Here is a 14,562-nt window from a genome sequence, read left to right as displayed (position 1 = left end):
CACAACAAAGCCAAAAACATATTTAACATTAGAAGGTGTAAGTCTGGTGGGTATAAGTCAGAGGACAGAGCAGATCCCAGGAGCAGCCATAGAGTGTTCTCTAATACTCCCTACTCCTGGAGATAAGACTCTAATAGTGTAGCCTGAGGGCTCCCATCCTCAGTCACAACAGAGGGACAGAATGATAGATGGCAGGTCAGCATTGGATGTGATGGGGAGAATGAGCAGACAGCACTGGCTCTGAAAACACAGAGAAGAGGAGGCAAAGGGAAAACTTGCCTTTCTCCCCCTTTTCCACTCATCATCATCTCTCTGTTTTGACTTGAGCTTACTACTGCCTCTAGACAGTTCCAGCTCTCTATTGCCCTTCATCCTGGGGCCACAGAGAAAGACTGTCAGCAGCCTGGCCTCCCAGAGGAGGGGCCTTTTCCAGGCTTCCCCCAGCAAAAGTGGGTCACTCCCCACTCCCGTAGGGAGACAGGGCACCCAAGGCTTCAGAGAGCAGAGGAGAAGATGATAACTTCATCCTGCAGCTTTTCTTCAGGGGAAGAAGGGAGGGAGGCCTCCCAGGTCCTGAGAATGTCCATGTGGCAGACACCCTGTGAATACCTCTCATTAGGGGTGGACCCCAGATGTGGACAGGTGCCAGGCTGACATGGCTGAGCGTTGGGGACTGCAGTGGCTGGGAGGGTGCTGGTGGGGGGCACGTGAGGGGCAGGCAGCAGCCAGCTCCAGCCCATTGGTACTTTGTGGGAATACGAGCCCAGAATAATCTCCTTTTTTAAGAGAACATGGAAATGCAACTTTTGAAGGAAGTCTGTTGATATCTAAATGCTCACAACAATTTAAATACCGTGTGGCCAAACCAAACATGGCACAGATTTTAACACAGTGTGGGCTGGATTCATTCCCTGTCTCAACCACCTTCCCTTCCCCCCTCCAGCCTGGGCCACCCGTTTCACTTCTACCACTCACAGCATATATATATTTCAATTTAATTATAAAGACAGTGGTATGTAGGTGTGGGTGTGGGGTGGGGTAGGTACAGATTGAAGCTAAGTGAGATGCAGATACGTTTAGGTATGTTGGGTGAATGGGTGGGGCGGGCTTGCCAGAAACCCATTTGGGATAGAAAGGAGGACCTTCTGGGATCTAGACCCCATGAGAAAAACATAGTCTCAGGTCAGAGTCAAGGAGTGCTGGGTAAACTATGAGTTCTCTATAAGAAGAAAAACTACAAGCACTTTTAAGAAAAATTAATTAACATAGAGTGAAATTGACTTTTTAATGTATTCTTCTCTGAATTTTAGCACTTGCATAGATTTGTATAAACCCTAGCACAGTCATGATATAAAACAGTTCCAGAAACTTCCTCAGGAAGACTGTTGTTTAAAAAAATTTTTTTATTAAATCATAAACACATAGATCAGGTATACATTAATGCATTTATGGGGTACAATGTGCTGATTTCATACAGAATTAGGAGCGTTTACGTCACACTGGTTAATATCTACCTCATCTCGTTTACTTAATTATTGTGTTAAGACACTTATACTCTATACTTAATAGATCCGACATGTACCCTTGCATTATGCACCATCGGTGTGATCCCATCATTCATCCTCCCTCTATCTGACCTTCCCCCACCCCCATCCCCCCTCCTCCCTCCTTCATAAAAAATATGCAACGCTTCACGAATTTGCGTGTCCTCCTTGCGCAGGGGCCATGCTAATCTTCTCTGTATCGTTCCAATTTTAGCATATGTGCTGCTGAAGTGAGCACAGGAAGCCTGTTTTTAAAACGCGGTCAGACACCTGAATGTATTATATGTAGCTCTTTGTGGACCCGCCTTACACCCCAAGTTTGAGGACTCTAAGAATCAGTTAGGGGTGGAAGGGTTGACCAGAACAGGAAGCTGGGGTTCCCAGCCATGGGTGGAGGACAGTTCATAATCAGCATTGTCCCCCTTTCTTTATACATGAGTCACCAGGAAAGTTTTGAGCCAGACTGTGTTGTGGTCCATTATTCACTTCTAAGAAACATAGTCGTCGGCATCCTTTCCGATGCACCTTGTACGTTTCACCTTGCTTTGCTTATCAGTGTTGCTGGGAGGGCTTCATTTATTTCCACACAGATTTTACATTTCTTGATTTTTGTGTATCTCAAAACTTTCGTAATGACCCACATATCACAAAGTTTTGTTTCTTCCCAATAAATACCTTCTGCTTCTGCCGGGATCATCTTTTCACTCACTTCTACCCTAGTCATCACTTTTAGCAACTAAAATATGGGATGCCCAGTGATTGCAAGGGACATATTTATGCTAAAAAATGATTTTTTATTTATATAAAATTCACATTGAACGGGACGTTTTGTATTTTATCTGGCAAACCCTTTGCATAGAGGCCGCTTTCTCAACTGAGTTCAGAACCTCTTTCTGCTAAGTTTGTGTTTCACTCTTCCATTGTCTTGGGGGTGAAGATACTCTTTGATTTTAAATATCAGCATTTGTAGGGAGATAGGGCATGTGTTGAAAGGATAAGAGTACCTCCTTCACACAGGAATGGGTTTCAAGAAGTGTTTCATGATCAACTAGTCCTGTCCTTACCGGAGAACAAGAAAGGGTAGTCTAGTGTTTGCTTTCAGAGGGAGGACAGCTGGTTCAGAAATTGGTTTATTTCCCAGCTCCCGTTCACCCCTCTTCTCTGGCCCAACCTTTGAATAATACTGAACTTGCAAAGACTAAACAAGGAGATTGTTTGCACTGAGTGAGTTTAAAAATACTGTTGGAATGCTAGCCTTCAGCAAGCCATATATCTTCTACTGCATTGAGCAAGATGGTGCCTTGTGGCGGGTAGCAAATGAGTCACACGGCAGTCATAACCGGATCCTTCCCAGCCTGGATACTTGGGTGGAAAGTAGCATTACGGTTGATTGATCTGTCTTGTTTGTTTCTTTTTACATGTCCCCCCGTTTTACTAGTGTGATTTCAGAATCACAACAAGACAAGAAGGAAAATCGATCTTAGATAGCATCTTCAGAATGAAGAATGAGTCGAAATTGCAATTTTCGGTTTAGGCCGGAGGATACTAATAGTCCACAAGCCACAAATCTGGCCTGCAGGCTTTTTTCAGAAGGCCTGTGAGCCCTGAAACATTTTCTCATTTTTAAATATTTGAAAAAAATCAAGGAAATAATAGTTCATGACACATGAAAATGATATGAAATTCAAATGTCCATAAAAAATACTATCTGAAGACAGCCATGCCCATTATGGATGTCCTGGCCATGGTTGAGTTAGTGCTATAACAGCAGGATGAAGTAATTAAAACAGAGACCACGTGGCCTAAAATATTTCCTGACTGTTTACAGAAATCCTTGCCGACCCTAGCTCTCTAAATAGCACATTTCTGTGGTTGTATTTGCGAGTAAGGCTATAGGAATCTTTTAGCTGAAGAAATAACTATTGCCTCCTCACTGACGGTTGAGAACGATAAACCATCTCAACACCCTTTTCACCGTTTTTTTGGGCTACTGTGATGAGCAGTTTGTATTTCCTGAAGAGTTGGCATGTGAGTTTTGCCACTGTGGAATTTTCTCATTCTATCCTTGCCTCTCTGCCAACTGCATGTTATTTTCTTTTGAAAACCGGAAAATCTGATCTCTTCTAGGTATTGGTTTGGCCCATCTAAAAATAAGTCCCTACCTTCAAAAACTTTTTTTTTCTATTGACAGGGACTGAGGGCAGAGTGGGGAAGCACTGCACGTTTTCCAGATGCATTCTTTTTATTCCTTAGGCTGTGCCAGAACTCTCACTCTCCTCTTCCAGGGAACTTTAAAGGTGAAGTGTCAGATTAAAGGTCAGAGAATGCATCAGCCATACTCCCCAGTCCAAGCAGGGAACAGTGAGAAGCGGTTTCTACCAGGATCCATGCTATTAGACACTAACGAGAATCTGGAGGCTCTGATTTGCAAAAAAAGTGGCTGCCAGGTAAAAGCTGCCAATGGCCGGTGGTAACAGGGTCTACCATGGTTTCTCTGAATCAGGAAGAACTTTCTTTCTGTCCCCTTCCCTTTCTTATTCAAAAGGGCCAGCTGCAATTTTGAGTCTGATCTGCCTGGAAATTTCCAAAGGGACTTTGGTGCCTTAATATTTTCAAATTGCCCAAGGTTTGGGAAGATAGCTGAGCCACAGTTGTGAAATCAGTTTAAAAAATGATTAATATAGTACTCGGGCTGGCCCTGTGAACCGGAGTGAGTTCACGGGAGGGAGCACTGTTGGGACACTCACAGATGCTCACTGCGGGTGGACGGCTCTTAGTTTTCTGGTCATGCATACGCTGGACCCTGAATTCTCTAGATGGGCTACTCCTCTGAGCATCTGCTTGGAGAATGGAAAGCCAAGCATGTCATATAATGTTTCTCAACCATGGTACTGTTAACAGTTCTGACAGAGTTCCCTGCTGTGGGGAGAGGAATTAGCACCCTGTACATTAGCTTCCCTGGTCTCTAGCCCTTAGATGCTAGTCGCATCTCCCACTCCCCACCATCATCATCAAAAGGGACATTGCCAAATGTCCCTTGGAGGACAAAATAATCCCTTCTGGAAACCAAACATAACACAAAGATTACCTGACCAAATGTATTTCCCATGCTTTCGTCATTAAGAATTCATTTCTTTCAATCTCAAAAGCTTTACTTTTTGGAACTCCCCATGAGAATATAAATTTCTCAAAAAGTGTAAAGCCTCAAACCTTGGATGACAAACGGTTTTCATCACTTGTGTCAACTCTGATGGATAGTGGCTACCTACAGCGCTGTCTTGAGATCTTTTATTTTATATTTTGTTTTGTTTGATTATTTTATTTTGTATTTCATTTCATTTCTGAGGTAGGGTCTCACTCTGTTGCCCACACTGATGTGGTGAGGTGGCATTATTATATCCCCCTGCAATCTCCACCGCCTGGGCTCAAGTGATCTTCCTATCTCAGCCTCCCAAAGTGCTAAGATTACAGGTGTAAGCCACTTCGCCATGATAGATTAGAGCTGTCTTCCATGGGCAGGAGATGAAGGAGTTGCTGTGTGTACCTAAGGGTTCTTCTTGCCTAACGTCTCTACAGAGATGCGTTAGAGCATCTTGCATTAGTGCACAACCCCCGGGTCACAGGTCATATCAGGAACTGGGCCGCACAGCATCACTGCTTGAATTCTGTGTCCTGTTCCATCCCTTTCCACCCCCACGCCCAATCCGTGGAAAAATTTTCCTCCATGAAACCAGTCCCTGGTGCTAAAAAGGCTGGGGACCCGTGCATTAGAGTCAGACCTTGGCCTGGCACTGTTAAGTAGCCTAACTGCTGCCAGGGCACCATTTCCATGAGGTCCCCTGGAGCCTTGTGTATTTGTTAGGGCAATTTCCTAGCAGTACCAGAAAGATGTCTTGAGGAAGGGGCGCCTTGTAAAAAAATATTTTTTTTTAAATTTCAGATTGATATGCGAGGACATACGATTAGGTTACACTGTTTGTATTTGTAAGGTAGAGTCTGAGTTGTAATTGTTTTCTTCACCCAGGTGGTATATACCTGTGCCTTACTACCTTTTGGTGGGAACTTTCTGAACCCTCTCCCCTTCCCCTAAAGGGGCCCCTTTGTAAAATCACAGAGTACTACACGGGCTAGTAGAGGTGCTGGGTAGTCTGTGGATGGGAATAAGAAGCAGGAAAAAAAGAGACAAAATAGAACTTCCTGTCTCTCCCCCACCTCATTGCAAACTTCTTGAGGACCGTGACCGTGTCCTAGTCACCATTGTCCATTTCTGCCTGCTACAACACACTTTTGCACAGTGTCAAAGCCAGGTCAGTGACGTTTAGCGGAGTTCTTAACCCGTTTTGTGTCTTGGACCCCTTAATAATCTCGTGGAACCTGTGGTCCCTTCTCACAATAACGCTTAAAATGCACAGAGTAAAATACATAGGAGTAACAGTTACACAGATTAACACATCTAGTCAGCAAAGTATTAGAGAACTGATAACATGTGCTTTTTATTATTATGTTAAATTAAACGTCATGGCAGCTCTAATATATACTCTAATTTCAAGTTATTGATGAATGTCAGGATATTCTGAGCTCTCTCCAACAGCTATAATGAAATATAAAAATATCTGCAGTTTCTACTCATGACAAAGTCACGGGCACTGATGATATTCCTAGGGCGTGTGCTTACATTCATAACCAAAGGCAATGCTAAGTTTTAGCCAGGGGCCGGTGAAAATAACCTTTAACTGGGTGCCCTGAATTCTGGCACATCCTCCAATTCCCTGAATTCTTTCCTTCTTTTTTCTTTCGTTTCTTTCTCTTGTACCTGGGCCCCCAACTTTGGCGGCTCCCTTCTTTCCCTTGGCTGACGCTACCTCAGCCACCTGCATGGGATTCTTCTTCAGCAATTTCTCCAGGTTCTCACTCCCACATTCCTTTTCCACCTCTTCCACTTGGGTGGCTCCCTTCTCAGTTCTCACACAGCTCAGCAAGGGCAGGGAACCCCTCGCCCCAGCTCGGGGTTACCCTGAGCTTAGGAGGAGAGACAGTAGTTGGCACCTCATGGGTGCCCCCCGAATGCTTGTGGAATAGACATGTTTGCTTTGCCGACTCACCTTTTCTATCATGTGCTGCTATTGGACGCTCAGCCTGTGTCTGAGATCAGTCTGCTCTTAATGCCTCCTGTCTGCATGGAGAGGGTCCAAATTTCCTGTTAGATTGTTGAGCTTTCAGTCTTGTTTGCCCGGTTCCTAGAGACCAGCTGAGCGCAATCTTCTCCCCATTTGACCTCAGAAGTGGCAGTGAGTAGTGGGAATGGTAGCACCTTTGACCAGCTGTGACCTGCCCCATGCACCTGCTGTGAGCTGCTCTGTGCAAGCCATCCCCATCGCACATCTTGGATCTCAACCACTAGGGAAGGGAAATGCGTGAGAACCAGGCAGCCTAGAGATTCATCATTGCTACAAGTGAATTTCATAATAAACAAACAAAGGGCCACCTCTAGGCCCCCTTGAGGTGTTAAGGTCACCAGGTTCCAAAGTGTCCTGAGTGGGGCTAACCATCTGTGGTCTTCACCCACAGGAACAGATCTGTTTTCTCCCCAATTTGGACTCTTATGGCTTTCCCAGTTCTTTTCCCCCCAGATTGTTATGAAGGGTCTGTAGTGGTTTCGTAAGGATGTTCTAACAAAGTGCCACAACCTGCCACCGTTATGAAACGGAAGCTTATGGTCTCACACTTCTGGAGGCTGGAAGTCTGAACTCAGGATTGGTTCCTGAGTCGTGAGGGAAGGATCTGTTCCAGGCCTCTCTCCTTCACCTGCAGATGGCCGTCTTCCCCCTGTGACTCTCCACATTAATGTCTGTCTGCCTGCTTCTGTGTCCAAATTTCCCCTTTGTCCTTACAAAAGGACACCAATAATATTGGAATAGTGTAACCTAATGACAGAATTTAAACTTCGTTATCTCTGTAAAGATCCTACCTCAGACACATTTTGAGGTACTAGGGCTTAAAACTTCAAATACCTGTTTTAGGGGGTAACACAGTTCTACCCTTAGCAGGGTCCCTGCCACTGCTTCTGACAGTGGTGGCCATGAGTACCCTACTCTGCTTCTGACAGTGCTGGCCATGAGTACCCTACTCTGCTTCTGGCTGTGGCAGTAGAAATTGTATCCCAAGGGAAAAGGCCCAGGGGCCTGTAAGTAGCAGGTGCCATTTGTCACAAATGCCTCAAGCCTCTGCTGTTTCTTCACACTCATGACTTCCTTTTGGCACCCAGGACCCCTGGTATCTCCTAACCCTCTGTCTGTAGTCAAAGCCTTTCATCTGGAAAAGCATAGCACAGCGTTTCACACTGAGGTGCAATGAATACGAAACATTCCCTCCCCATACCAGGCCAGTTAAACTACGTCACAGGGACTCAGGATGTTAATTCAGCCACCTTGGGTCCTGTCTGTGTTTCAGGGCCCTGGGTGGTTCTGCTACTCACCATTAATAATAAACAAAACATTCCTCTGGGTTCACAGCTATTTGGAGTTTACAAAATTCTCTCTATTATCACTTCCATTGTCGTGTTTGAGCATCAATAAGCAGAACAAGTATTATTTTCTGCATTTGGTTTCAGAGAAGGTAGAAGCTCAGCTGAGTAATGGTCCAAGATCATCCAGGCTGATGGCTAGAGCCCACATCACTGCACCTCTGTGCCAGTCCTCCCCGCCCCGCTGCAGCCCCCCTGCCCTGTGCAGCCCCCCTGCCCTGCTGCAGCCCCCCTGCCCTGTGCAGCTCACCTGCCCTGCTGCAGCCCCTCTACCCCGCTGCAGCCCACCTGCCCTGCTGCCTCTGCTTCTCCTCTGGGTCCCCATTGTGCAGTCCACGTGGCCAGAATCTCTGCTCCACGGCCCCATCCCAGACCCTCTTGTCCTCCCCAAGAGGGCAAAAAGTAGGTGAGGGTGGCCAGGCAAGAGTACTCTTTGTTCCAAGCAAGTATTTAGACCAAAAGAGAAAGGAGCATGGGCAAAGTGACAAGTTGTGATGGAGCAGAGCAGTGTCAGGAAGTGACATGAGGCTCAGGTGGCTGGAGCATGCTGAGCAGTGAGGCTAGTGCGCAGGGGTACTACCTGGGAGAGAACAAGGAGTACCTGGTGGGGCAGAAGCCTAGTCGCATGGGTGGCTGTGGTTAATCAGAGGCTGCTCTGGTGGCAGAGTGGAGGCAGGAGGAGGCAGGGAGCAGCTTTGTGTCTCTGAGTGCCTGTCCCTACCAGTGCTGGACATTCCTGAAGGCTCTGAGGTGGCTGTCCAATGTTTCCATGCAGAGTTTATCTTTAACTTTTACATTCGTGTAACTCACTCTTTGTATACTGAAACCCGGAAGCAGCTTCTTCACCAGCTTCAGCCAAAAGCTTTAGAGCTATTTCTGGCCATTGTGACACCCTGTTCAACTTTCAGAGGACCTTGGGAATGAAGGTCTGTGAGCTTATTTTTAGGGAAAGCTCAGAATTCAGTTCAGGGGCCTCTCAGATCCCCCGTGGCCTGCCAGAGGGGTGTCCTGTCAGTGGAGATACTGCTGGGCAGAAATGCTGTGTTTACCATCAACTGTATGTTTTCCAGCAACTCCTGTGTGCTGGTTTACTGATTTAAAAAGAGGGTAGGGATCAATGTAAACACACTTTTAAATCAAAAGAGCATATTTCAAGGCTTTTATTTGTGAGAACTAACTTTAGGGCCAAAGAACTAATATCATAAGAGCTCCTGTGATTGGGCGCTTAACTGCGTATTGCATGCTAAGAAAATGCCACGAAAGCTATGTTAACTAGTGTGATGAAAATGTGTCAAACGGTCTATGAACCAAGTGTATGGTGCCCCATGATCATACTAATGTACACAGCTATGATTTAATAAAAAAATAAATAAATAATATAAATAAATAAATAAATAAATAAATAAATTTTACCTCATTTAACAGGAACAGCAATGCCGGGTTAGAAGTAGTATTACCACTATTTTAATAGATGCAAAAATGTTAACTTGAAGAGGTTAAACACTAGCCCAAGGCCAGGTGCCTGAGTCTGGCTCCAGAACCCTCTAGGCTAAGCCAATAAATGGCTCACAGGGTGCTATTCTTTTGTCTTGTGTGTGACTAACTGAGCTTGGAATTATTCCCTGCCCAGGTCCTATTTGACCTCAGGATCCTTCTCAACACAGTGCTATAGTGCTATAGGTCACCACTATTGCCACTGAAGCCATGGTTCTACTGGGAATAAAATATGTGTCATTTAGTGTTTTTTTCTCTATATTTGCTCAAAATAGAATCATTAAAAAATCTGCAGAGTTTTGTTGTTGATTTCTACAAACCTGTTTATAGTCTTAAAAGATTATAAATTCCCTAAACATTTGTAAGAAATAGAGCATTCAGCACAGTTTCCTTTTACAGTCAGTAGAGATTCTGCGTTCTGATTTTAATAGGGGATCCTAACTGCCTTGGAGGGAGAAATACCATTTTAGGACCCAAAGCCTTGATATGGACAAGTGGCTTACATGCTCATGTCTAGTGATGAGTGAGCAATGGTGAATGAGCCTGAGAAACTCAAGTCCATTGCAGTAGAGCTTTCTGGTGACCCAGTGGGATGGTGAGGTAGGGTTGGGGATGTGGGGGGATGACTGAAGAAGCAAGATGATGAGCAGAATCTGGGGGTCACATACACAGAAACATTTCAGCTCAGCAGGCAAAGCTCTCATCCTGTAAGTGCAGCCCCACTTGGGGTTGTGGCTTCCAGGAGAGAGAAAGGAGTTCCTTGGAACTGGAGGGAAGAGGTGAAGGGAGAGCCCAGGACTCAGCTATGCATCAGAATGAGATAGACATCAGTCCAGGAGGAAGTCCATGGACAATATAAAAAATTGGAACCTGAGAAATAGTAACAGAAGTGTGTTGCCTAGAAATGTGGAGGCTGCCATGACTTGTTCATGAGTCTAGACTATGGAGCTGAAATGAGATGGGACAGTTGAAACAGCACATATGGATCACCAGCACAGCATACTCAATAAAAAGGAGACCTCCTGGAGGCCTGTGGGTATGGAGCAGGACTTCAGTCACAGGCCTGGGCTTCAGGACCAGGGCACCCGGTCACTCTGAAATCAGTGAGAGTTGAGGCGAGAGCTGATCCACCTACCCAAGTATTATTGAGAATTGTCTGTGTGTGTGTGTATGTGTGTGTGTGTGTGTGTGTGAATGTGTAGGGCCAGGAACTAGATCTACTTACACACTGCCTATGTGATGTTAAGGTTAGGGAAGTGACCTGGAGTGGTCCTTGGCCTGCACGAAGGTGATAAATAGACATGCGGTAAGAAGTTGGGCCAGAAGCAACTTCTAGTCTCACAAAGCTTTCCCTTAGACTCAGAAGAGGGAGAGATGACACTCCCCAAAACAACCGGATCAAGTTCCTGATGAATGGATCATTTTTAAATGACTAGCTGCGCATGACCATGCTCATGAATACCTTCCTGCCAACCCCCCCCCCCAAAAAAAAAGACATTGGCAGTCACAATGCTGCTGTGGAGGGTCCATGCATGTAAATATACTTTTTATATTATCCTCACTATGGGAGGGAGCAAGAAAGCTCTAAAAGGGTTTCTCCCAAACTGCATAGTGATCCTCATCTTCATTTTAGCCTCTTCTGGCCATTTGGAATGGAATTGCTACTGTTAAAGGAAAGCCACGTGACTAACCTGGTTTGGGGTATTCAGGTGAGAGCAGGGCTGGCCGCATCAGCATGTGACCTCTGCAGTCACATAGGACCCCTCCTAGGTTAAATGCTCCATAGGCATCTTGAAGTCTTAATAATTTTTGAACAAGGGGCCCTGCGTTTTCATTTTGCCATAGGCCCTACACATTTTGTAACCAGACCTTGGTTGTCACGCCCTGTAGCCCAGACACCAGGCCTGTGCTGGGTCAGAATTATATGGGGAAATAAAAATGTAATTTAGAGCATATAAATAAAGCCCCAAATTTCAGAGGTTTAACTCTCTTGAGGGCTTTTCCACTATTCCAACAGTCTAACACAAGCCTTCCTTGGTAGTGGGTGGTTTTCTTGCAGGTGGTGGCTCAGGTTCCTACTATTTGTGACTCTGCCATCTCCCAGGGCTTTAGAATGCTTTGACTCCAGCCCGTCAAAGGAGAAAGAGAGGATGGAGAAGGGACACTCACCCCTTAACTGACTTGGCCTGGAAGTGACTCACACCACTTCCTCTCACAGTCTGGAGCACTGGTCAACTGGCTACACGATGGTGCAAAGGAAGCTGTGAAACTTGGTGCCTGGCTTGGTGGCTACTTTTCAGCGACACCTCCGTCATCTGGGAAGAAGAATACACAATTAGGTGGATCATTAGCTTTCTCTGACACATAGATTCTTCCTGATGGGATTCATGGTGCAAAACCAGGCATGTCAGTGCAGACCAGCGTATGTGGCTCAGGGAAGGTAGGATCCCAAATCTTTTTAGCACAAAGGCCTGTCTGTTATCCTCATCAGTTAGGAATTGGTTTTAGGGATAATTGCAAGTTCTGGAATCGGGAGGAACGATAGTCAAAGCAGTCTGTGCTTATTTGTTTGCTTGCTTATTTATTTCCAATAATAGATTTTCAAGGAATACAACATTAAATGTTACCATATTCATAAAATGTACATATCAGGCCAGGCACAGTGGCTCATGCCTATAATCGTAGCATTCTGGGAGGCCAAGGCAAGAGGATTGCTTGAGTTCAGGAGTTGGAGAACAGCCTGAGCAAGAGTGAGAACTCATCACTACTGAAAAAAGAAAAATTAGCCAGGCATTGTGGTGGGCACCTGTAGTCCTAGCTACTTGGGAAGTGGGGGCAGGAGGATTGCTTGAGCCGAAGACTTTGAGGTCTCTGTGAGCTAGGCTGATGCCACAATACTCTAGCCTGGGTGACAGTGTGAGACTCTGTCTTTAAAAAAAAAAAAAATATATATATATATATATATATAAATGTATTAACTGTTAAGATGCATTGCTATTTCAATAACAGTATAATGTGGGGGGAAATACAAAAGCATATTGTAGAATTAAGGATGTATAGTAATAATTGTCAATGTGGATTATTATTTTAGTCATTTTTCACAAATTCTTTTGCTAGTTTCATGAAATTTCATGATAATGCTCACCGTAGGATGGCCACATGTTGGTACATGGATCTGGTAGATTCTGTGTGACTATCTGAGTCAAAATGCTGTTACCGAGATTAGGCACCCCTCAGTGGACAACACCCTCCATGAAGGTGAAATAAATTTGTCTATCGAACTTTCTTTCTGGGTGTGTGTCATGCAAGCTCAGGAGCCCCCAAGCTCATCTGGGTCCAAGCCAAAAAGAGGCCTACCTTGGAAATGGCTTTACCTTCCCCCCCAGGAGGCTGGTGATTTGGCAAGCGGTAATCAAAGGACGGGAAGACTCCACAGAGCTCTGAAATAGATACATCCTGGTTGGTCTTCTCATCAGCTCAACAACCTGGCGTGGGTCCTGAGGGAAGCCTCATGGGAAGGATGCAGAGGGCAGGAAAGCGAGTTAGCATCAACTCAAGGGAGCAGGTGCCGCACGCCTCATTCTCCAATTTCACCTGCTCCTCCTCAACCCTTGTTCAAACTGTGGGAAGACAAGACGGAGACAGAAGCTTGGAATTTCTAGTGTCTGTATTTGATAGGCATGTGCTCTTGGGAAGTTAAGGATGTTGGTGATGATAACTGTTGTCTAAGCGAAGGCAGTGCCCATAAATAAACTCCTCGGAGCTTGGGAGCCCCCTGGCTGTGTCCCAGGCTAGGCCCATAGCGTCCAAAGAAAATGAAAGACTCTGTAACGCAACCGCTTTTCTGGCCACCCTTGAAGTCCTGTCTTCTCTCAGGCAGCTCCTGAGAAAGACAACTCCCAGCCAGTCTCTGACAGCTGAATCAAACTGCCAAGTGTGGTAGTGTTGTCAAAACCGCCGGGACTGTTTCCCCGAGGGGTCAGGACGCTGCCAAGTTTTCTGCTTTGCCCTGAGTTAAGCAGAAGTCATCACCTGCCTGGACATTGTTGTGTCTTTGGCACCTCATTCATTGGAGAAAACACAACAAAACCTCCTGCAGTTTCTTTCACTCTACAGAGCGTGGCATCAAGGAAATAAGACAGTCAGCGTGGCATCGCAGCAGGTCTGAAATAGTATCGTCTGCGTCCTTTGATTACCTCTTTAAAATTCAGTTTGCAGGCAATCAGGGTTCATTTAATTACCTCCAAGCCATAATATAGGTCTGGGTTGGAATGGTTCTGCATTTTAATAGCTTCTTCCCCCAAAATAATATTTCTATGGCCAATAAGCAGCCCTTTGTTCTAATGTAGAAATCATAGAACTTGGTTGCTTGTCTCTCCTTTTTCGAAAATCATTATTGTTTCTGCGGGAGTCATGAAATCAGGCAGTTGTCGTTTGGCTTTTTGGTAGTTTGAGGTTAATTTGTCAATTTCCTGCCAGTCTCTCATTCCATACACATTTTTTCTAGTTAACTGACAAATCAGAATTGTGATGGCAGAGCCAAGAGGACCAGCAAAGTTTACTTCTGTAGGATCTTATCAAAATCATGGTGGGTTAATTTTTTCTTTTCCTTTAGATGTTCTAGGACAGTGGTCCTCAACCTTCCTAATGCCATGAACCTTTAATACAGTTCAAAGGGGTTGCAACCCACAGGTTGAGAACCACTGTTCTAGGATAATGGATTTTTTATTTTTAATAATATTTTGTTCATTCTAAACAAAACCATGAACTATACAAAAAACAGAAAGGATGAAATAATTTAAAAGTACCTGGCATGGGGCCTCACACTCCATCAATATATTAACATTTTAAAAGAAAAAAAATGCCCATAATCTCATCACCAAACAAATGTGGGGGATTTTCTTTGAGTGACGTGATCACCCTTGCTCAAAAAAATCTGGAACGGTCAGTTGATAACTTTCTGGCCTTCTGTTATGGAAGAATGTAGGTTTCTTAGAATAA

General features: G+C 44.9%; 1 protein-coding gene and 1 non-coding gene across 5 annotated transcripts in view; one reads left to right on the top strand and one right to left on the bottom strand.

Moving 5' to 3' along the window:
• PALM2AKAP2 (PALM2 and AKAP2 fusion) overlaps window positions 1-14,562 on the top strand; it is a 524,781-nt gene that overhangs the window by 172,371 nt on the left and 337,848 nt on the right. The gene's annotated exons all lie outside the window — the stretch shown is intronic.
• LOC128579977 (U6 spliceosomal RNA) lies at window positions 1,676-1,782 on the bottom strand. Its single transcript, XR_008378343.1, has one exon. It is a non-coding gene; the product is annotated as a U6 spliceosomal RNA (small nuclear RNA).

Source organism: Nycticebus coucang, chromosome 2, assembly GCF_027406575.1.
Source record: "Nycticebus coucang isolate mNycCou1 chromosome 2, mNycCou1.pri, whole genome shotgun sequence".
Lineage (NCBI taxonomy): Eukaryota > Metazoa > Chordata > Mammalia > Primates > Lorisidae > Nycticebus > Nycticebus coucang.
Note: the sequence above shows the minus strand (reverse complement) of the source record. Positions and strands in the feature narration are given on the sequence as shown.